Source organism: Anser brachyrhynchus, assembly GCF_964034855.1.
Source record: "Anser brachyrhynchus genome assembly, chromosome: 7".
In the NCBI taxonomy this organism is placed as follows: domain Eukaryota; kingdom Metazoa; phylum Chordata; class Aves; order Anseriformes; family Anatidae; genus Anser; species Anser brachyrhynchus.
Genome location: NC_137701.1, coordinates 30,296,063 through 30,317,815, shown reverse-complemented (window position 1 = coordinate 30,317,815; position 21,753 = coordinate 30,296,063). Strand labels below are relative to the sequence as shown.

General features: G+C 44.1%; 1 long non-coding RNA gene across 1 annotated transcript; it reads right to left on the bottom strand.

Moving 5' to 3' along the window:
• Window positions 1-654: 654 nt before the first annotated feature.
• Window positions 655-6,131, bottom strand: LOC308198439. The gene is made up of 2 exons (XR_013953919.1): window positions 3,064-6,131; window positions 655-2,980 (listed from the first exon to the last, which is right to left on the bottom strand). It is a non-coding gene; the product is annotated as an uncharacterized lncRNA (long non-coding RNA).
• Between the last annotated feature and the right edge of the window lie 15,622 nt (window positions 6,132-21,753).

Genomic DNA, 21,753 nt, shown 5'->3' with positions numbered 1-21,753 from the left:
CAGAGCCACAACCACCACCAGGCCCAGGCAGGCCTTCTTAGCCTCCAGTGTCTACAGCTGCCTTTGGCCCTTGGATTAAAGAAGTGATCCAAAACAAATAGGATAATAGGATCTATTTGATTCCAGCTGGTTTTGGGTTAAGCCCATAGTTGGTTTTAAATGCTGCACAAATGTGTTCATGATTTTATTGTTAATAGCTGAAGCATGAAAATAAAGTGTATTATTTTTAATCCTCTGTTATTCTGATGTGCAGGAATTAGCAAGAATATGGAAATCTCCAGTTTACAGGGGGATGGTCAGAGCAGTGTTTTTCCTATAACAAAAGTTTAATTTTTTTATGAAAGGTAGGAGCCAAAGTTTGGAGCCAAAACCACAGGTGGCTTTACATACAAACACCAACAAGATACATGAGGACTGTGAGGAGGCACAGAGTACCAGGAGAAATGGAATAAGAGGTGTTGAAAAAGAAAGGAATGGGCATTTGGTGGGAGGAAAATGTATGATTATCTTAATAATAAGATAAGCTGCTTGGAAGGGGACTGTGTGGTGGTCCAGCACATCCGAGCGACTTCCTGTGTAATTTCCAGTTGTACATTTCCCTCATACTCCACACTGCACATTAAGTGTGGGATTTACAGCCATTCAGAAATACTGTTAGCAGTAACTTGACCAGCCCAAGTCTATCAGTGGCTTTGAAGGGATTTTTCTCTTTTATTTTTTTTTTTAAATCCCCTCCTGCCCCACTTCTTTCTCCATTATTGAGTTAAAGGTCTGGGTAACATCTCCTTAGTGATATTTCTGCCTTTAAATTTTGATGATTCAGTGTGTCTTACCAAAGCTTTTTAAAAGCTTTTAATTCTAAGCTTTGGGGGTTTTACACAGCCAGTTAAATCTGTAATGACTTTTCTTCATTCCCACTTGAACTTTCTGCTGTTTTGTTGCTCTTTAACTCCTGGAAGGCCTTATTTAGGACCAGTGAAAGCACTTGTACAAGCAGAGGAATGGTTCTTCCCAGAGCCCCCGTTTTATTAATGTGTGGGTGTGTAAATGATGCCGTCACTGAAGGAATAAAGTGCGTCCTAAACTATTAGCTATAGTGGGTGCATTATTTTGTACAGAGGCTGTAGTGATTGCAATGCTTCCTCTCTGTGTATGCGTGATGCACCATGCACAGATGGCATTGAGACATTCCTGCTTGGCTCTCCATACGTCTGTGAATGCTGCTATTTTATATCTAAGAAACTTTTACATGGGACCAGAGACGTGGTGTGACCAGGGACTCAAATGTTTCAAAAACTCAGCAGAGTACTGCTGACCTTAAAGGATGTAGACTCAGTCTAATTTTTAAAACTGAGGAGCTATTTTTTTGGTCAGGATTAGTGCAAACCATCCTGCTTGCTCAGTAGAAAGATCTTGAACTGTAGATGTCAAAATTATGCTCTCTGTGGCTAAAGGTGAGGGGATACATTGGCACAATGGTAGCAAAGAGCAATTTTTCAGCAGCCTTTCTCTGCAGGACAGGCAGCCACGGTAAGTCTTTGAGACACCACTGCTTCTCACAGCATGCAGGGTCCCACAGCAATAGCAGTCCTAAAGCACCTCTGCTTTGCCTGCTTTCAGGTGTGAGACTGTCTCTAAGCAATTGCTCAAGTGGAAAAAAACAAAAGGGGAAAAAAAAAAAAGCCAAAGAAAATAGGGCAAAAAAGGGTGAATGAATGCATTGCATCATACTTGGAAACCACATTCTGTTATCTGTGTTGTAACATGCATCAGCTTTCATAGGCTGCTTAGTCGTCTTCTGCCCAAATATTCCTGTACCGATGCACAAAAGCTGTCCCACTTTGATACTCACTCATGCAAATGTTAGCACTGCTGTAGTGGAAGCAGCTGTCAGCTGGATAATTGCATGGAGGCTGCTGGTTTTTCATGCCGATTATGAAACAATTCAGACATCCTAGTGAGAGGCTGCAGTGTGGTGTTTGGCTTGGATTTTCAAAGGTGCTTAGGTGCCGGAAGATTCAGATAAGTGCCTAAGGGGATTGACAATGCCTGAGAAGCCTCCATATCTAAATCTTACTGAAATCAATGGGCATTTTGGTATGCTGCTGAGATGCTTCTGGAAAGCCCCATTTGTAAGAAGAAATATTGGTAATATACCTGGTATCGTGGAGAGCTGGCAACTACAAAAATATTTCATGCTAAGGCAGAGTAAACAAAATAAATGTATAATTTGATGAGCGCCATGCCATTGAAAAGGGATTTGGATCAGACGCCTTTGAAGTCTTAGAGATCATCTACAAGCAAGGGTAGATGGATCAGGAAGGAAAGTTCAACTGGAGCAATCTCGAGGAGAGCTGACTTTGGTCTCACCGTCCCCCAGACCGGCTGTGTGGTGACAGGAAATTATGAAGGCCCAGGCCCTTGAGGTGGCCTGGTGCTGGCTGATGCTGGCTTTAAGCTCTCTGACCCAAAGTGCTATTTAGTCCCTAAACGGGTTTTGACTGCCACTGTGTCTGTTTTCTATCAAGAGTTAGTAACACGTCGGTCTCCTTTAGATGCTTGGATAAAATGTGTTTTTCTGTTATGGAAGATTTTACATCTGTCCCATTCCTCACCTCTGCAGGGGAAAGCCCAGCCCCTTGCCAGGACTCGGCTTGACCGGACACGTGCAAAACCTGCCCTTGATGGCCACGTACCTCCATAATGGCCCCATGTGACATTAAGGGTTTTTAATCCAGGTGGACGTGGTGTTACTGGCCTCTTCTGCTGTGGGTGCCAGTTGCAGAGCAATGATTACCCTGCTTTCTTGATGGCTGTCATTGTGCAGTAGCCAAGGGCCTCTGGTGGGATGAGATGGTCTTCTTTTACTTTCCAGAAGTGATATTGTCCGTGTTTTCTCAGCAGAAAACCTGTCACAAGGCCCACTATCATGCTAGGCTAATAGAAATCTCCTAGGGGTTCATCTTCCTTTCAGGACAGGCTGGAAGAAACATGCATCTCTAGTAAATGACATTGCAGAAAGGATAAAATGTCTTCTAGCATTATCAGAGACAATTATCTGACCTCACTTCTTATGATACGAGGTTACAGGGTAGGAGGCCGTCGTCAGCTGTCAGACAGAGAACTAGTGGCATCCTCCTCTTCTGGCATCTTTCAGACTTGATTCTTGCTTCCAACATTTAGATCTCGCTCTTCTCTTGCTACAGCCACGGACATAGCTGAGTTGAGAGCTGGGCTTTGACAAAGATGAGTCCTCACTTACAGGCAGTTCTTTTGCAGCTTGTGTAGGATTTAAAACTACTGCCTTCGGGGCTTTTGCTATGATTCTGGGTCTGCTGCCATGTCATGGCTGTCTTTCTTCAACACAAGTGCCCCACGCAGCTTTCAGCTCTGCAGTGTCTCAGCCCAGCTCTGGGCTTGGGGGAAAAACCCACCAGAGTGGGAGGGAGGCTGCAGATCCTCAGTAAAAGGCACGGTCCTCACATTCAGCCTCATGCTGTGGCTGGAAATCGTCTTGCAGGTGTCACTGGTCTATGTGCTGGGATGGAGGGAAGCTAACAGGCCACATCTCAGCTGGGGAAATGAGCTCTGCAATTAGGATAAAGCCCTACAGCTGCCAGCTTTGTGTTTTCGCTCCTGCTTTCGTACTACAAGGAAGCAAGTTGTGATGCCTGCACTTCAGAGGATAAAAGTTTTGCTATTTGAGGCTGGGTCAGCCCCAGGAGTGTGGCCTGGCCACCAGATGACGGAGGGCAGGGGATAATGATAGCTGGGCTGGTTTTACAGCAAATGATAGAAGACAAGGCTACTTTTTTCCAGTGAAAAGGAGGGAGATGAGGAGCTGGGGAGAGTATGTTGCAGTCATTAACACAGAGTTTAAAAGAACCAGCAGTGGCCTGTGTTTTAAAGTCCAGTCGGTAGCACTTAATAGCCTCGGCTTCCCGCAGAAGTCCCTTAGCCTGTTTGCAGTTGTTCCCGGCAGTGAGATTGGTAGATTTATATGATTTTACAGGGGTACAAAAGAGGTGCTTTGCAGCACAGCACCGTTTCCTCTTAATGGACTCTGTGACAAAACAAATTTCAGTGGTGTAAAAGTGCCTGGGCTGCTGGTCCAATGTAGTCCATTTGCAAAACCCTGTGGTGAGCGAAAGCCGCGAGACTGGTTATAGCCATGCTGTGAAAGATAGCAAAGGCGCTGATCAAATCAGGCACATATAAAAGGACAAATTTAAGGCAGTGACCCGTGCATTTTAAAGAATATCATTCTTTTTGCTCCTGAATTCAGTCTAAATGTCCAGTGTGCTGGGTATTGCACAGGATACTGCAGACAGGGTATTTTTGTGGCTTCACGAACCATCCTTCAGGGAAGCTGTATGTATTGCTGTCCCCTTGTGCAAGGGTGTATTTCTTCCTTCCAAACAGCTCAGCCCCTGTGAGTAAGAGTGTAAAATCATCCTTGGGAAGTGGCCAGGTCCCCTGGCAGCAGTGTGGCTATATCGAGGCCTCTTGGAAGGGGGGAAGTTGCATAAGGCAGGTTGTGAGCAGGGCAGGGTGCATGAAGAGCGGCCCTGGAAGAAGGGTCTCGCAGACCTGGTGTTTCTCCTGACTGAATGGCCATTGATTGTGTGTGGAGGCAGCTGCAGAGAAAACCTACCCATGCCCCTGGAAGATGCTTCCTTCAAGAACTTTATTCTGCTTCTTTCTTATTAAGCGTGGGAAGTTCTTAGCAGGACCCTGCTCCAACTTCACCTTCATAAAAACTCTTGTATTCATTCCCGATAATGGTTGGACTCTGGGAGCAGCCACAACAGAAATAATTACGAGTATTGCTTGAGCAGGAGGATAGTCTGTCCACACCTTGTTCAGCTATGAGACAGCGATGTTCCCCTGGTCCCTGGGGTAGTTCCCCTTCATCCCAGCTGGAGTTAAGACAATCTTATCTCCGCCAAATTTCCAATTCCTCTTCACTTTCTGCCTGTGCAGAGCAACCAGGGAATCTGGACTGATGGACTGCTGTTACAGCTGACACCTGACAGCTCTGTTTAGACAGCGCAGATATGGGTGCAATGTCTGGTTGACATATGACTTGGATGTTAGGAATGACGTACATCTAATTCACCATAGAAACTTATTTTAGAAAATGTCTACAGCTAAACCTAGCAGTCCAGTGCACAGGAGAGGGGAGGAAAGGAACCTGTATATTAAAATACCTTTTGTCTGGTGGTAGATGTCTGGTGTAGACCTGACAACGTTGTCCTCGTTGACAGAAGAAGTGAGCCAATTAGCACAGATAAAGCAAGGTGGGCTGGGTTAAGTGTGGGGTGCAAAATTGTACCATACCTGGACAGAAATTGTGTGAGTTGTTCCATGAGCTTAAAGGAGATGTGGTCTCCCATGTTCAGATGACACCTCCGTGCCCTCTTAAGTCCACGTATTCGCACAAAACAGGAGAGCAGTCACACTACAAAGCAGAAGTTAGATTTGTCAGGTCCATCCAGTTCTAAACAGATTTAGACCCGCTCCCCTTCAGCTTTCTTGGGTATCAATGGAGAAAAGTGAACTCTAATCATCCAGTTTACATTCCTGTTTGGCCACACGATCTATGCAACTGAAATATCACATAAGTCCACATGCGTGAGCATTCAGTCATACACACGTACCCTCAGAGGGAAGGAGACCAGCCACGTCAGTATTAGATGTGTGGTGTTGGGATGACTTTGAACGAGTGGCATACATGTAGGGGGGCACACTCCCTGCTCAGGACTCTGAAACAACCCAACCTACAGACACCTAAGAGTCTGCAAATTGTGAATAGCCAGGCCATTGAGTACATCCACATTGCTGAAAGTACATGGACACTGAAGCATCGTTCCTGGGGGTCTCACACCATCTGCTGTGTAATCCAAAGGTGATGTGGAGAGGAAAGCCAGAAGGAGTTTGACAGCTTTCTTTATGGCTACAGGAGCTGCTGCCGAAGCCAGGAAACACAAAGATCCTGTTGCCTTATGCTGATTTCTCGCTGTCAGCCCAACAGCTCCACCTTTCAGGTCTGCAGATCTGCAGGAACAGCTCAGGGTGGCAGTGCTGCCTTGTGGTTTGAACCATTCCCTGGGCTGATATCTGTTTCTTGCTGATGCACAGAGTTGTATCCCTAGAGTGGGCACCAGGGGTTTCACGTGAAAAAGACACGGATGCAAACTGCAGAAAGCTGTGCCCTGCCATGCTGGGTTTAATTAAGGGCACACTGACAAAGTCCCTGTTGGGTAACACCTCTCTGCAGTCACAGTGTGTTGGAATTCAAGTGGCTTAATGGCAAGGCTGAGTTTGGGCGCACATCTGGCAATATAAAATCACTGCCCTGTAGGAAGAGATGGCTGTTCCTATTTTCTGTGTTCGGAGTGACTGCACATGCCAAACACGCGTTTCCGCTACAACTGATAGAAAGGAAAAATGTATTACAGCTGTAGGAAGCATCGGAAAGGAGCAGGATAACAAGCCAAGCCACCAGTCATTAGCTTTCCCAAAGGAACGCGCAGCCTTTTAGGGACACTCTGCGTCACCTGGCTGGGAGATGGTGGTGGCACAAGTGTCTGTATGGCCCCAGCTGTTTGGTGCGCTGGTTGCTGTTTCACCTGTGCTCTCAGCATTGTCCTGTCTCCCAGGGATGACAGCCAGTGCTTCATGCATTTGAGAAACTTCAAACAGATGAGGTACAGATGCAAAATCTGCCTGCTAAATATGTTCAATTTATTTTCCCGTGCAATTTATTATCTATGAGATTTATTTATCTATCTAATATTATCTACCTTCCTAGCTAGTTAGATACAGTTGTATAGAACGGGAAGAAGGCCATGGGACACCACATTTTTTTCCTAGGCATGTCCACTTTATCTGTCCAGAAATCACCATTCAGGTTGAGTTTCAGAATTTGCCTTGTTTTTCCTGGATTTTCAGTGTGGTCTGACCTACAGTGCCTGTGTTGTACAGTTCCATTTCCCATGAACAGCAGATTTGCTGTGTGCATGCTCTGTGCAGTTTATGTGGAACCTGTGGCCTGTGTGCTTAAAAGCACATGTATTTGTCCTGGGGCTGCCAGATGAAAATAATGCAGCCCTCAGGATATATAAAGAGATACAGAAATACATTTATATATCTATATATGAATCATAAATCCAAACACATCCCCATTTACAGTGGCTGTCAGTTTTGTAGCAGGGAACTTCAGGAAGGTGTCCTGTTGCAGGCATCCTGCTGTGTGGCATGGTGTGTGAGTGAGTATGTATATAGAGCTGCCTGCCTCCCCTCCGTAATGCATCACTCAGGATTATTCCAGTCTCAGAGGCAATATCCTGTTCTGGTGCAATGACAGATTTAAGGCCTGAAATACCCGTGAATCTCTGTTGATTTGGGAAGAAAAACATCTCCACTAGGCAACGTGGGCCATTCCCCAAGCCTTCGCAATGCCCGAGGCAGCTAGTTGGCTTTTGAATCATGACTTTTGCTCTTCAGCCAGCCAGAGGCTTCCCCTGCCACCTGCTTTCCCCTTGCATTTCCTCTTTGAACCGTGGGGTAACAACCCTGAGCCATAAGGGGGTGAAACAGGGTGCTTATAAAGCAGAATGTCAGCAGTGCCCAGGCAGAGCTGGTCATGGTGGTGGATGACCATCTTCACCTGTTTCCAGACCTGTTTTCTACAACCCTGTGGCTATGAGGAGCCAAACCTGGTGTTGCCCAAGGGGAAAAGGCTCCATGAGAGAGAAGACTCACGTTCTGTTTCTGTATTCACCTCACTTAAGCACAAACCAGCAGGGATATTTTGTCGAGGCACTGGAGACTCTCTGGCTTGAAATAAAAAAAAGGCAGAGCACAAAGAATGAGACGTAGTAATGTGTAAAACGGAGCCAAGCAGTTTTGTAGGATTTGCAATCCTGCAAAACCCATGCAGGGCATTTTATCCTTCAGTGTAGAGATAAGATTTTCTTTTTTTTTTTTTTCTTTTTTTTTTTTGGAGGATGAGGGATTCTGTAGACTTCCTGCAGAACAGCTCTGCTGCTGTGCTGCTTCTGCTGCTGCTAGAGAGGAAGCGCAAAGGCTCCTGTTTAGTAGACATGGCCAAGAATTTCTCTGAAGCATCGGATGTCAAATCAACATTCTCAATCTCTCCTCTCTGTCTGAGCTGCTTTTTCCTTCATGTTCCTTTTGCTGCTTTTCTCCTTCTAAATCCTCCCCCCTCCTTTTCCCTGATCAAACCCTTTCTCTCATGGCAAACATCATTACTGCAGCAGGCAAGAGGAAATACGCCTCCGTCTACCTCAATCCCAGAGCAGACAGAAACCCAAGAGGAAAGGGCAAAGAACAACAAATAAGGAGATTTGCAAAATGCCAACACAGCAATGGCAGCGAGAAATACAAGACGGAGCTGTTAACCACACAAGGAAATAAATGCTCCTGTGGGAAAAATCATACACTAATGCCTATTAGCTTAATAGCCCTGTGGTTTAGGCAGAGGGCTGAGTGACGGGGGGCCTGGGCTCGGCGTGCTGCCTTGCTGCGGCTCAGCTGTCGCTTGGGAAGCCGGGTGCTCGTGCTGCCCTTGGTTGTCTTTGCTTTCAGCTTTGCCACTTTCCAGCGTGGAACGGGAGCCAGGGAGGAGCCCACAGTGCTGTTGGATGAAGGAGTTCACCGGGTGTGTGTGCATGCACTCATGCGAGGGGCAGGGCTCTCCCAAAAGGTGTGGATGGTTTCTCCTCTTCCAGCTTATTCTCTGCCTGGTATTGGAGCTGAACAAAGATCTCCAGCACTTTTCTCCAGAAAGGAACTGCACACACAGGTTTTTGTTGGTTGTTGGGAGTTTTGGGACTGAACCTCAGAGCACAAAGGCCATGGCAAAAATAATAATTACACGGAGAAAATGATAAAGCCAGTCCAACAGAGAGCAGGAGGCCATCGGCAGTTTACCAGTTTACCAGGAAGGTTTATGAAGGAAAGAGAGGAAAGCTTCCCTTGGCGAAAAGATCAAGAGACACATTATGATATACTTTACCTCACAGTGTTTCTTGAAAAAGAGCTGAGGGCGTTGCTTTCTGCTTTAATATCTTGTATTAAACATTACAGGGATGAAGGCAAGAAGGTTGACTAGCTATGAGTTAATCCTAAAAACAGATATTTTTAGGCTGGGGAAAAGAAGAACTTTATTGGTTATGGTTAGACTTTTCAGCTCATAATGGACATCGATATTTTCTTTATTTGACTGCAGCTGTTTCTTCCTTGCATTGCTAAATCCCCTCTCCAGCTAGAAATGCCCTTTGCTGGTCAGAGTCTGCTCACACTTGGCAAATGGCTTAAAGATGCCAAGCACTGGGTCACTGAGTCCATGGCAGGTAAGTCGGTCCATCCAAGTACTGTGGAGTTTAAATCTGGGGGTGGCACAGAGTTAGTAAGAGACAAACACTGCTGTAGCTGTCAACACCAAGCTTTTGGGGTGAAAACATATCAGCTCCCAGCATCATTTTTCTGTGGGAAGGATGAGACATTAGGGAAGAGAAACAGAGGGGTGAAATTATGTTACGGATTATGAATGGTGTTGGTGAGGAAATTTTGAGTTTGAACGGGGAACCTGCTGGTAACCCCAGGTATGAGATCTTTCTCCACTTCAGATTGAGCCTTCTAAAGCTGTCAGGGCTTAGCACAAAAGTGCTAAGGAGGTGGGTATATGGTGATGTGATGAACAGGCTTAAGTGCCCTAGAGGAAAGAGGGGTCTCTAATGATGTGGGTGTTGCCAAACACTGCAAAGGCTTCATCAGGCCAAATATTGCAATTAGCTGTTGTTCACTAGTGCTCCTCACATTGCTTAAAAAGGATGGGCAAGATTATCCACACCTGGAAACTTCCACAAGCATGAGGGTGAATTCTGAACAGACATTAAAAAAAAAAAAGGTGAAATTTAATATTTTTTTTCTTATGACCATGTCATGTCAGATTTACTGCCTTGCAGTGGCTGGCAAAAAACTTATTAGGAAATAATACTGCTACCTTGGAGCTGGAGTATTAATTTTTAATCGATTACTTCTTTGTGACGATGATGGAAGTGGAATATCAAAGATGGGTGAGCAGCATACCACGTGCCCTCGCTGTTCTGGAAGCACACACTGAGCCTGAAGCTGTTCTCAAGGCTTTTGTTTCCCAGCCTGCCAAAATTAGCTTTTGCCAGCCTTCTGCATCCAGCAAGAGTGTGAACTTCTCCCAGCCTCTAATGCGTTCATTATCACAGTGCCACCGCAGGCTGACAAATGAGGAAGCGAGGGCCGAAGGGAAACTTAAACCCTTTGATTCTAGTGGGAATGAATCACCAAAATATGGCTTATGGAGTTGATGAAAATTAATAGAAATCTCTTGGCAGAGGAAGGGAGCTGAATCTGCATCACTCCGTGACCTGAAAGGGACAACTGAAGCACACCACAGGACACCCAGGGTATACTGAGATGTGTTGGGGAAAGGCTGCAATATGCAACTCCAACCAGAGCAGCACAAGCATGTGTCCCTAGCTTCTGCAAATGTCTTGCCATCACTGCTGCGCTGACAGCCCCTGTTACAGCCCAATGCATTCACTTGTGTGAATTCCCCTAGACCCATCTCTGCCATTTGAGCCTCTCTGGGCTTTCCCATAAGGTGGGTACCCAGGCTCCAGCTGGCCCCAAATGCTCCCCAAGAGCTCTGTTTGGAAGAGATGCTGATCTTTCCTCCAAGGCTGCCCTCTCTACCCGGCCAAACACATTCTTTCACCCCAAAGAGAAGCATCTGTTACCTACACATGGTATGACTGAAAAGCCAGCATCTGAAGATAAAACAGGATGGGGAAAATATTGCTTCAGCTGCAGCTGCAGGCTGGGAACAGCAAGTAATCAGGGAGGCTGAGAGCCCTCGGGTCCTCAAAAGTAAAGTCTCAGGCAAGCCACAAAGGGGCAAATATCTTGCTTTTCACTATCCCACCTGAGGGAATGGCCCCTTTGCTGCCCCCAGTCCCTCAAGCTGAAGCAATTTTGCCACTGATATGAATCATGAACGCCATTTTCCTGCAGCGAGCTGTGTTTATCCTTGGAAACTTCTCTTGACAAACTTTGCTTTCAAAGAGCAGGTACAATCAGAGCTTCTGGTGGTGGGAAGATACTCATGTGCATATGTGTGTGTACAGATATTCCTTAGATATGTACCACTACTGAGCACTCCAGGAGCACTGTTCATTTTATGTCTGTAATGAGACTTGGGTCCTGTGAAGAGAAGACCTTTATACAGTCCCAGAATTAGAAAGCGTGTCCTTGTTCTCAATATGATGGCAAATTAGGATTTGTTTTTAAGAAGGACATAATGCCTTATTTTGGTGTGTTTGGCTTTTTAAACTTTCCGTTCTCTTAACACAGTTTTCTAATGTGACAAATTCCCAAAAAGTTTTCAATCCCCCTTAGGCTGAATATGTTATCTCAGCTACATCACTGCTTACTTCTCTGGAGGCTGGAGAACACAGTCCCCAGCCGTCTCCAAAAAGTGCAGGAGAAAAGAGCCCACTGCAGTTGACAGATGCAATGGACTCAAACTTTGCCTATGTGCACTTCATACTCAGAATACACAGATTTGCAGCCTACTTGATGAAAGAATTTTGGAGTTCATATAGCAAAGCAAACAAGAAACAAGGGGAAGTGTAAAAAAAAAAAACTTTTTTTTTTCCTTGTCAGTTTTTCTGATTTAAGATTCTCTGGTAAAGGCCAGTGCATTTGTATAAACCTAAGCTGGCAAGGAAAACACAAGTTAAAAGCCAGCAGTGAGTTGCTGTCCGAAGCTGTTTTTTTCATAACGATTATTTGCAATATCCCGGATTATAAGGACACGGGGTGTTTCACACAGGGTAGTGCTGCAGTCTCTGTCCCTTGAAGGCAAGTCTCGGAGCTCGAAGAAATCACAAAGCCAGCCTTGGCCCTTCAGCTTTAAAAACTTCCCACCAGGCCTTGTGACTTTGCACAGGTCGTAGGCCAGAGCTGGGGAACACAGCAGGCGGTCCGATAGGAAAAGGCCATGAGATCTGATCCTGCCTGAAAAGGGACTTTCTGAGAGGAAGAGTGCCTTGTGGCGTTCTGTTTTCAAGAAGTTTGGATGGAGAGACGGGAAAAGCTCCCCAGTTCTGCCTCTGTGGTAACTTGGTGCTCGCTGCAGGACCGGCATCAGTGCGTGGAGCACTGTGCCCCATGGGGGCCAGATCTGACCCCTCGGCTTTGCCCGAGTTAGAATTTGTCTCTTGAAAACTGGATGAGGGCAACATCCATTGCTGTCACATTTAGGTTGGGGTGGATGAGCATCATCGCCAGCCACGGGGACAAAGCTGTCACAGGCTAGTCTGGCCTGGAAGAGAAGGCAGAAGCCTTCTGCAGTTTCAGAGGGAGAAAAGTCTGCTGGCTGGACAGTAAGTGTGCTAGGCTCTTCAAGATGTAGCCTCCTTTTACCAATTCTTCTTTCTCTGACAGATCAAAAGAGATTCAAGAACAAAGAAAGAAAATAGATTTGGGAGTTACAAGGAAAGAGCCTCTATTGCATATAAAGTGCATATGAATGAACCCATCCCTTGGCTTACATTTCACGGCTTGGGAGGAAATCAGTCCCAAGGTTTGCACTGAATGCAACAATTATGTTCATCCTATTTAGATTCCAGGCTCTATTTTATTTTATTTTATTTTATTTTATTTTAAAGGCCTGTGCTGTTATTTTCCATCCAGCCAATCTTAAAAGAGGTACATTTGAGAGGCCAACTTGATTTGCTCTTTCCCATGGGGAATAATAGGTGTGAAGGTGTTTAGAAAAATGAAAATTAAAAGAACCCTTTCATTACAACAAAGGGTTGGGGGGGATATAAAACATCCAAAAATCCACATCCTAAATACTGTAGCCAGAATCAGGCATGAAAACTCACAGACTTTTCTTCTTCTGGCTCAACTTTCCTTTAGACAATACAAAAATTGCTCATGACTGCTGTCTCTCCAGAAAGTTTGACCAGCATTGCCTCAAGCTGTGTGCTCTCACCATTATTAATATGTACCATTCGTGGAAGTTTTGACCTCTTTTTTGAATAATCAAAAAAAAAAAAGAATGAAAAGAAAAAGAAAAAAAAAAGAAAAAAAGACTTTCCAAACAGTCACAGCTTTATTTCAATCCAGTCCGCTACATCCTTGTAGGTCTCCATGAAAGGCAAGTAGGCATATGTGGAGTATAAAGAGGAGCTCAGGCAATTTTACGCAGCTCTTTCCCCGCCACTGCCTGCCTCAGTAATCTGACAATAAAATTGGATTTTTGGTATCTCTTTAACACTCCAAAAAGTAAACCCCTTTCATAACATGTATCATTTTCCAAGGTAATTTAAAGAGAATACCTTTCACTTTTAAATTGCCCTTTGGCAGATTTGAAACTGCTGTTGTTTTGTGAAAGCTCTTGGCATTTAAAACTGCTTTGTATGAAGGAGGAATAAAAAAAAAAACCAACAACCTTGCAACCCTGGCTACTTCACGTTCCTTCTGATCTGTCCAGAGCTTTTCAAGTGAGTGGGAACACGCAGACAAATGCATTCTGAAGAAAATCTCATTTCGACCCTAAATGGTGCTTCACAATTTCCAATTCATGCTGTTGCCATTTTTACAGGAATTGATGGCTGCCATTGTTATCAAAGCTGACAGGCCTCTAGTAGGTTGCACAATCAGCGCAACCTGCTCGAGCCTTTCATTATTCCCAAGTGGCAGATTCTCATGATATCTCTCTTTTATAGGCATTGCTCATTTTTATTTCGCATTTGACATGGCTCCTCCACTTGCTCACTCCTGGGGTGCTGAGATAAAACAGCTCCTCTAAAGTTAAAGGAATGACTGCTCCGGTACATGCTGAATGTGGCTGGTGACTCCCATGCTTTCAGTGCATTTCAAATGAAACGCTGGTCTTTTTATCAAAATTAACAGTTGGGTAATTGCCCAACATGGGGATTTATTCTACTCCACCCTGTCATTCAAACAGCATTTTACAGACATGCAAATGTCCTCTGAAAGCAAACCCAAATCAAAGGTTTTGGGGGCTTCTGGTTTTGTGCCTGAAAAAATACAGAGGACAGTATTTCCACTAAACTGTTTTTGTCTAAAAGCCTCTCTTGTATCAGGTGGCAGGACCAGAAAGGGTGCTGAAAAATCTTTGAATGGCCAAGCTGGCCATTGGGCTGAAAACCAGGACGAGTAGAGGAGGAACGAGCAGGGATAGCCAGCTGCTGGGAACTCAACAGAGTGAATAGATAACAAAACTCACTGCAGTTGAGAGGTATGTACTTGCCTCAAGAATAATTTAAATAATATAATAATAAAATAATTTAAGAATAATTTTATTATTTATAAAAATAATAATTTAGAATAATTTAAAACCTGAAAGAATGGTTTTCCCCTCCCTCCCTCCCGTGTTTTGTCTCCAGACAGAGGCTGTGCCCTGGCCTGTGAAAGCCCCATGAGTTCCTTGTGTGGCACAGATGGCACTGAGGTGTGAAGGTGGAGCAAGATCTTTTGACTAATCCTTTGTAAAGCTTATTTTTCAGTATCTTACTGTATAAGATTTGCATAATGTCTTGAGATTCCTAGCAGCTCTGGGAAAAGACCTACCCAGATCCTCCAATGTCATCCCAAAGACCTTGAGTCTGCCCCCATTCTTCATAAGGGAAGATCTGTTGCTTAACAGAAATAGAGATGGAAGAAAACCAGCCTTGTAGGTAAATTAAGAAAAATATTATGAACAAATAAATTAGTGAGTAGATATTGACAAATAAGTAACTCTACAGCACCTAGTAGCATAATCATCATAAATAGTCCAGACAAGATTGGCAGACATGGATAATATTTTCTTATTATTAAATCAAGAGCCACATTGAGCAAATATATATATGTATATACATATAATCAAAGGAGCTTGTAAGCATAACAGCCTTTCTTTGGGTCTGAAATAGAAGCAGCAAAGTTTCAGGTAAATAAACATTAGACGCAATTGTCCTACTTTGATTTAATTACAGGAATCAGTTAAACAATTAGAGAGGAAAGGGTTGTTAAAATCTCAGAAGCAGGTGGGAACACTGAGGTTTGATTTCCAAATACAATCTTTCATGATGATTCTGAGTCAGGTATTCAATCCCCTCCATTCCCTTTGCTGTTTTTTCCTGCTCTTATCTTTGCTGCACAGCCACCACTGCTTGTGCAAAAGTGCTGTGACCAGGGTCAGGGAACTAAATGAGTTCAAAAACAAACCGTGAAAAAAAATCTTCTAAGCTTCTCCTTTGGGTCACAAGACTACAGTAGGGTTAGGAGGAGGTGGCAATAACTGCTAAAAACATCAACTCATGGCCCCACTGCACCCAGAACTCTGAAAAGCTGATACCGTTTTTGCTCAGCTGGACCTGGCATCACTAGAAATTAGCAGAGAATGGTAAAAGGCTGCTTGGCCATTGTCATGCCACGTAGGATAAGCAGTGTTGTTGTCAAGGGCATGCTGTCTGATTTGTTATATTATAACATAATATGTAATATTATCTAATTGAGCATTAGACTTGAAGAATGATGGTCTTGGGACAGCAACAAAGAGTGAACAGATCCCACTTCTGTTCTCAGTGCTGCCAGAGATTTCCTGTATCCAAAAAAAACCTTACGTCTTGTGCATTTGATTCTCCCGCAAAATGAGGCTAATAGGGTCATCCACATAACGGAGAGTCTTGATTTCCAGAGATATCCTCTGATATGCTCTTCAAGGAGAACATGTTCTTGCCCTTATGGTGCCTTGCAACAGCTTTGATGAACGAGATCTTGCTCTCCTGATAAAACAGAAGAAAACACATTCCTGACCAAATAAGACTTGTTCCAATAATATGTTCCCTTCCTAAGCACAGCTGAAAGACCCAGCATAAGAGAGAGGTTCATCATATTACTTACACCTGGCAGAAAGGCCCTTAGGTACCAGCAACAAACACAGACTAAGAATCTACAAACAAACCAAGTGAGCAGACAACCCTAAGCATGCATCCCCTGCCTGTATCTTATATATGGAAATTTTTGCTTGGAAATCTCTAAAGGAGGTGCTGGAGCCTCATAGCCAGACAGAAAACTGGTGGATGATGCTGTTTTGCAGACTTCTGCTACCCAGGGCACTCTTCTCACATCCATATTCCCTGCAGTTCCTGCTGGGAGGTATCACAAGAGATGAATTTCACACCATTCAACATCACAGAACAAAGTGGCAGCTTATTATTTGATGTATAAATTATCCTCTTTCATTATGTTGGATGCTTAAACACACTATCTAAAGACGCATTCTTCTTTGTAATAAGATACAAGAGGTTTGACTATTTTTAATGTGACAGAGGAGCTTCCTTAGAGGATAAATCCCCAGCAACACAGACTTGCCTGGAAACAAGACAGAAAATGTTTTTTCGTATTAAGTTATCCAAAAGCAATCCCCCAAAGGCTATGGATGCACATTCAACGTGTGGTTCCAGCTGATGCATTGTGAGCAAAACACTGGCCAGAAATCTGTTGATTTCGTGGACATCTCACAACAGCTGCAGCAGCCCCATGGCTGTTGTTTACTTTGCACGTTTCTGGGGGAGGACAGCCTCTGTGCCTTGTCCTGCCCTGGTGAAAAGCCCTGACCTAAGTTCTATCTTTAATCTGTTCTGCTGCTGAAATGAAGGCAGGCTTTAATGTCAGAGCTTAGCTTTTCCAGTCTGCTGAAGCCTCCTCCTTTATGGGAAGTGCTAGTCAGAAGAGTGACCCAAAGCTGACTCAATGGTGGGAATTTATTAGGTGTTTGAGCTAAGATTCAAACAAGTTGGTACCGTGTAGATCTCCTCTTGTGCTGCCAGTCCTTGCCTTGTTCCTGGGGATTTGCCGTCATTACTCCTTGCCTTTTCTGCCTAATCTCTCGCTTGTTCACGTAAGTGATGGGCTATATATGGAGCCTGTTATCTCTTCTTGGAGACCGTGTGGTTTAAGCAACATAATGTCTAGGTTAAAATCACCGTAAGGTGTTTTTTGAAGGAGCTCAATTTATTTTGGGCTGGAGGCAGATCATACAAGTCATTAACAGAAAAAACCAAAACAGTAAGTAAAACATAAGACATCCATCCATCCATTCATGCATCCATCCATTCCCTCAGCACTCTTAAACACCCAGCTGATGCATACTGTCCCATAAACCTCCGTAAGTTTGCAGAAAGTACATTTAAAATATTTCGGCCTTGAACACAACCCTTAAAGCCACATGCGTTTGACCTTGCAGCCAGTCATGCTGACAAAGAGACTCTGCTTCACCATGTGTGAAGTATAAGATGGGGGGGTTTAAGCTGTGTGAGTCTGCTCCGCATCTTGCTTGTTTAATCATTTTGGGGCCTAAATGGGAAAGAGTTTTTACCTTTCCTTCAGATACTGTTAGACAAACCCAGGAGATGTTTTTGGAAGGTGCTAAATAACATATGTTAGTAGTACAACTGTGTCTGCAGATTACAAATATTAGCCCTTTGTAGTTGCTGCCTTCAGTGTGACAATAAAAGAGTCAGATTGGCGCATCTATAAATCATTTGCATTTTGTGTTATTTTCATACAATTATGTGTTTGAAGAAAGAATGCTTTTTTCTTCTTTTCTTTTTCTTTTTCCCCTCCAAAGCTCCCTTAATTACTTTCAGTTCAGGTTGACTTACCATCTTATTCTAGGTAATGAAAGTCTGATGGGAAATAGTGAAACTTAGTCTAAAGTCAATCAGCCTGTTAAGTTGAATACAAAACGCACTTGTGGTTCATTCACTCCTGGTAGGGGAACAGAGATGCAGATGATTCCCAATGAACACTCAGTGAAAAAATGAAAAAAAGATCATTAAAGCAAATATCAATGCTGCAGACAGGAGAGGGAGCAAACACAATGTGCACTTCTGTCTCTGAAGTGCTGCTGTGTTACAAAAGCACAGGCAGTAGTTCATATGAATTTCAGAAGTTTTTCTCTCTTCTTTTTTTGCCTCCTTCCTTCCCCAAAAGCTCCATCAGCCCAGGCTATGGATGATGGAGTGACACAAAGCAAAGGTGGTTTTATAGCAGTTTGCATATTCATTGTGTGTGAGAATAATACGAAGTCCCCAGGAGCTAACATATCCAGAGCTGGCTGGGGAGATCCCTGGGAAGGGAAATGGTTGTGTGGAGAGTATTCAGCTCTACCCCTCTAGTTCAGAGGCTGGTGCGGTGCTGGGAGAGGCTGCTGTGTTGTGGGCTGTTGCAAATAATCTGTGTACTCTCATGCTTTCAGCTATAGTTGATAAATAGACGTCTCGAGCAGAGGTTGGAAGCTGCAACTGGACCTCAGCAGCTTGTTGGGCTGTTCTTGTTCTCACCACCAGCACTGCCTGCTATCAGCATCCTGGTTTCTTGGTTATTCCTGTTTCTCAACTCTCTGCTGAAGCAGCGTAGGCTACTGTGACTGCAGACTGCCTGCTTGCTCCAACCCTAATCAGGCAAATAATTGTGTGCACAGTCTTTCTCAAGGTGGGACTCAGATACAACCGCAACTGCAAGCAAGCCTTTCCTTCTGTGCTTTACTTTCCCTGGCGGTAGGATAAGAGGTTTTCCAAAGTCCCCCAGTCAGGTGCTTCAGGACCATCCCATGCAGTGTGCTACAGCAAGGTTAACATTAAGCATTGGCTCCTCTAATCTCACTGCTTCCTTAGGTGGGAAGATCTCTCTGAGCAGAGAAATCCTTATTTTCAGTGCACAATCTGCACATTAAAGCTCCTGAAGAATTTCCACTGTGGGGTAGCATACGTAAACTCCTGTAACTGCTGATTCTTCCATGGCTTGCAGGTGTTGGGCTTGTTTGCAGCTCATTGCCATTAATTGGAATGAATTTTAATGACTTCATGTAGCTTGAATTGAAGGCAGTTAGAATTAATTCCATGTGTGCATGCAAGATATATGTGTATGAGAAATCCCTTGATCAATGAGTTGTTTCCTTGCAGGAACAAAAGCTAACTGCAGCTACCCAGCACCAACCTGAATGATATAGCCTGAATTACTCTGTGGCTGTAAAATCATCTCCAGCTATTCCTAATCACTGAAACCATGGGCAAGATCCCGTACCATGATACGTCTCAGTTTCTCCTCTCTGAAAGAAAGTCAATGCTAGGTTTCATCTTTGTAAGAGGTTTTGAGGTCACTTAACAAAACATAGAATTTGACCAAAACCAGACATGTAGCCAAAGTAATTGGAAGTCACTCCAGGAAAAGGATGGCAGCTTATCTCACCATTACTATCATTTAGTGGCATCTGTGAGAGATGGAGCATAGGGAAGAACAGGTCATTTAGACATCTCTCTTAAAGGGGGGCTCCTTTTACAGTCTAAATCACGGTATGCTTTTCTCTTATGTTAAGAAAGGGGTAGGAAGATGGCCGTGTTCATTTTGTCAGGCTTTCCATGTCTTTTTCCAGTGTTTGATTCTCCCTTTCAGGTGCAGAGCTCTGTGCTAATGAAGATTAAGGACAATACGTCTGTCTGTACCGACTCGGTGCAGGTACAGAACAAGTCAGTCAGTGTCAATGTGTCTCTGGCTTTCCTCAGTGCCTTGCCTTCAACAGGCTGCCTGTACTCTCACAGAGATGAAGGTGGGTGGCTAGTGGAAGTGACTCATTTGTCTCAGCACATAGAAAGTATTTGAAGGGCTTTTGGGTGGCTACTGCATGCACGTTTTCTTCTTTTAGGACCTCAGAGTTAAATGTCCCTTTTAATAAGAATAAGAAACTTACACTACTGTTAAGTGTCAGTCTTAATGAGACTTTGAGATGTATAAACCAGCATAGGGATCACTCCTGTGCAATTGGAGAGGCTGGGAATGGCCTGAGAGAAGCAGTGCATGTCTTCCCGGCATGGAGAGTAATGCCAGGCAGTGTGATCCTCCCCAGTACCTGCAAAGGGTGCTCTCAGGAAACGTAGTACACTGTGCTCCACGAAAGACCACAAAAGAGCCCTAAACTACACAGCCTAACATCAGAAACAGCCTGCAGTGTATATATTAAAAAAAATACTGTGAAATACTGGGCTTGGACATTTACCAAATTAAAGCATTAAAGCATTTACCAAATTAAAGCCTGTTACTGGGAGGCAGACGGGCACTGGTGACTGCCCCTCTGCTCACGTTTTTTAAGTCCGTGAATGGTGCAGCATGATGTAACATTTTATTTTATTTTTTTTAATTTTTATTTTTTCCCCTTGGGGATAATCCATGCTCTATTATCTGGGATGTTAGTGCAGGCTAAGGAGGAGCATGCAGACAGTTACCATAGCACAGCTGCTGTGTAATAATGCACTGATCAGCAGCTTGATCACAGAATCACAGAATCGATGTTCTGCTCCAACCTGATGTTGAGCCTGAGCTTTGAGTGTGATTAGGATTGAGTGTTCCTTGGGTGGGTTCACAGCTCACTGTATTTTAGTTAAGCTTGTGGAGGACTTTTCATGAAGTATCTATTTCCTTGCTGCCCTGACTCTGTACTTTTTCACATTGAAGGGTGCGAGAGCCTACAGCAGGGCCTGGGTAACTCGGACATAATAAACCAAGACAGTCTCTGCAGGAACACTGTAGCAGAACACAAAGTTGGTCCTTTAGAAATCCAGTATAGGTTTTTCTTTGAGAATGATGTATCCAAATGAGTATCCACTGCTGGACGAGAGGAAGGGATCTTAATTCAGCTAAAAAACCTCTTTGTAACTATTTGCTTCCAATTGCAACTGGCAGCATCCTTGCACAGAAACTCAGCAAGCCTCAGAGGCAGGACATCATTACCTAGCCTATTTTAGGAAAAGGTTCCCACAGAGCTGTGATAATCCTCTAACTGGACATTGACAGAAACCTGCCATTTTCTTCCCATGGCTACTGCTGCCCTGACCTACTCCAACCTTTGTTTTGGGATCTCAGCAGGGCTTGGTACTTCTGGGCACCACTGTGCTAAAGCAGAGATGCAGTTTCTAAAGGCCTCTGGTAAGTACAGAGAGTGGCCAGGATGTTTGGATCCAATCCAGCTGTCAGTGTAGACACAGCGAATAATATATTGACCAAACTTGTCTGTGTCCCCTTGCAGGGATCTGATTCTGGTTCCTGCTTCACAGCAGCTGAGGCTGCTCTGACAGGAGTGACTGATGCCATTAGATCCAGAAGTCACAGTTCAGTTCACATGCATGACCCAGCCAATGGACTGTGGCATGGTTTTTCAGAAAACTATTTCTTTGCAGTCTAGATTTGGTTTCAGGCTGTTACATGGGAGTGCTAGTGCCTCAGAGAGGTTATTTTGTAGTTGCCTTTATTTCTGTCACAGCAGTCCTATTTTTTTTAATTGGAGCTGCTCTGTAACAGCTACAATTATAAATCATTTTTGATATGATTTTCTAGTGCCTTAAAATTCCACCCATCTGCCCCTTGCTTTAGGGCTGATCCAGTAACAGCCCTTATCCCTTTTCTTGATGTCAGGAGCATCCCCATTAGAACTGGAATCTGAAGGTTTGATTAACAAAACCAGAATTAAAAAGAATTTCATCTCCCTGGTGCAATCTGTGGAAATCCTGTGCTATTGATGAGAAGTGAGTCCTCCAAAAATAAAGCTGGATATCAGCAAGATTGCTCATCAACATGGTAGCCCCATGTAACCAGACAGATTCCTGGTTCTGTACA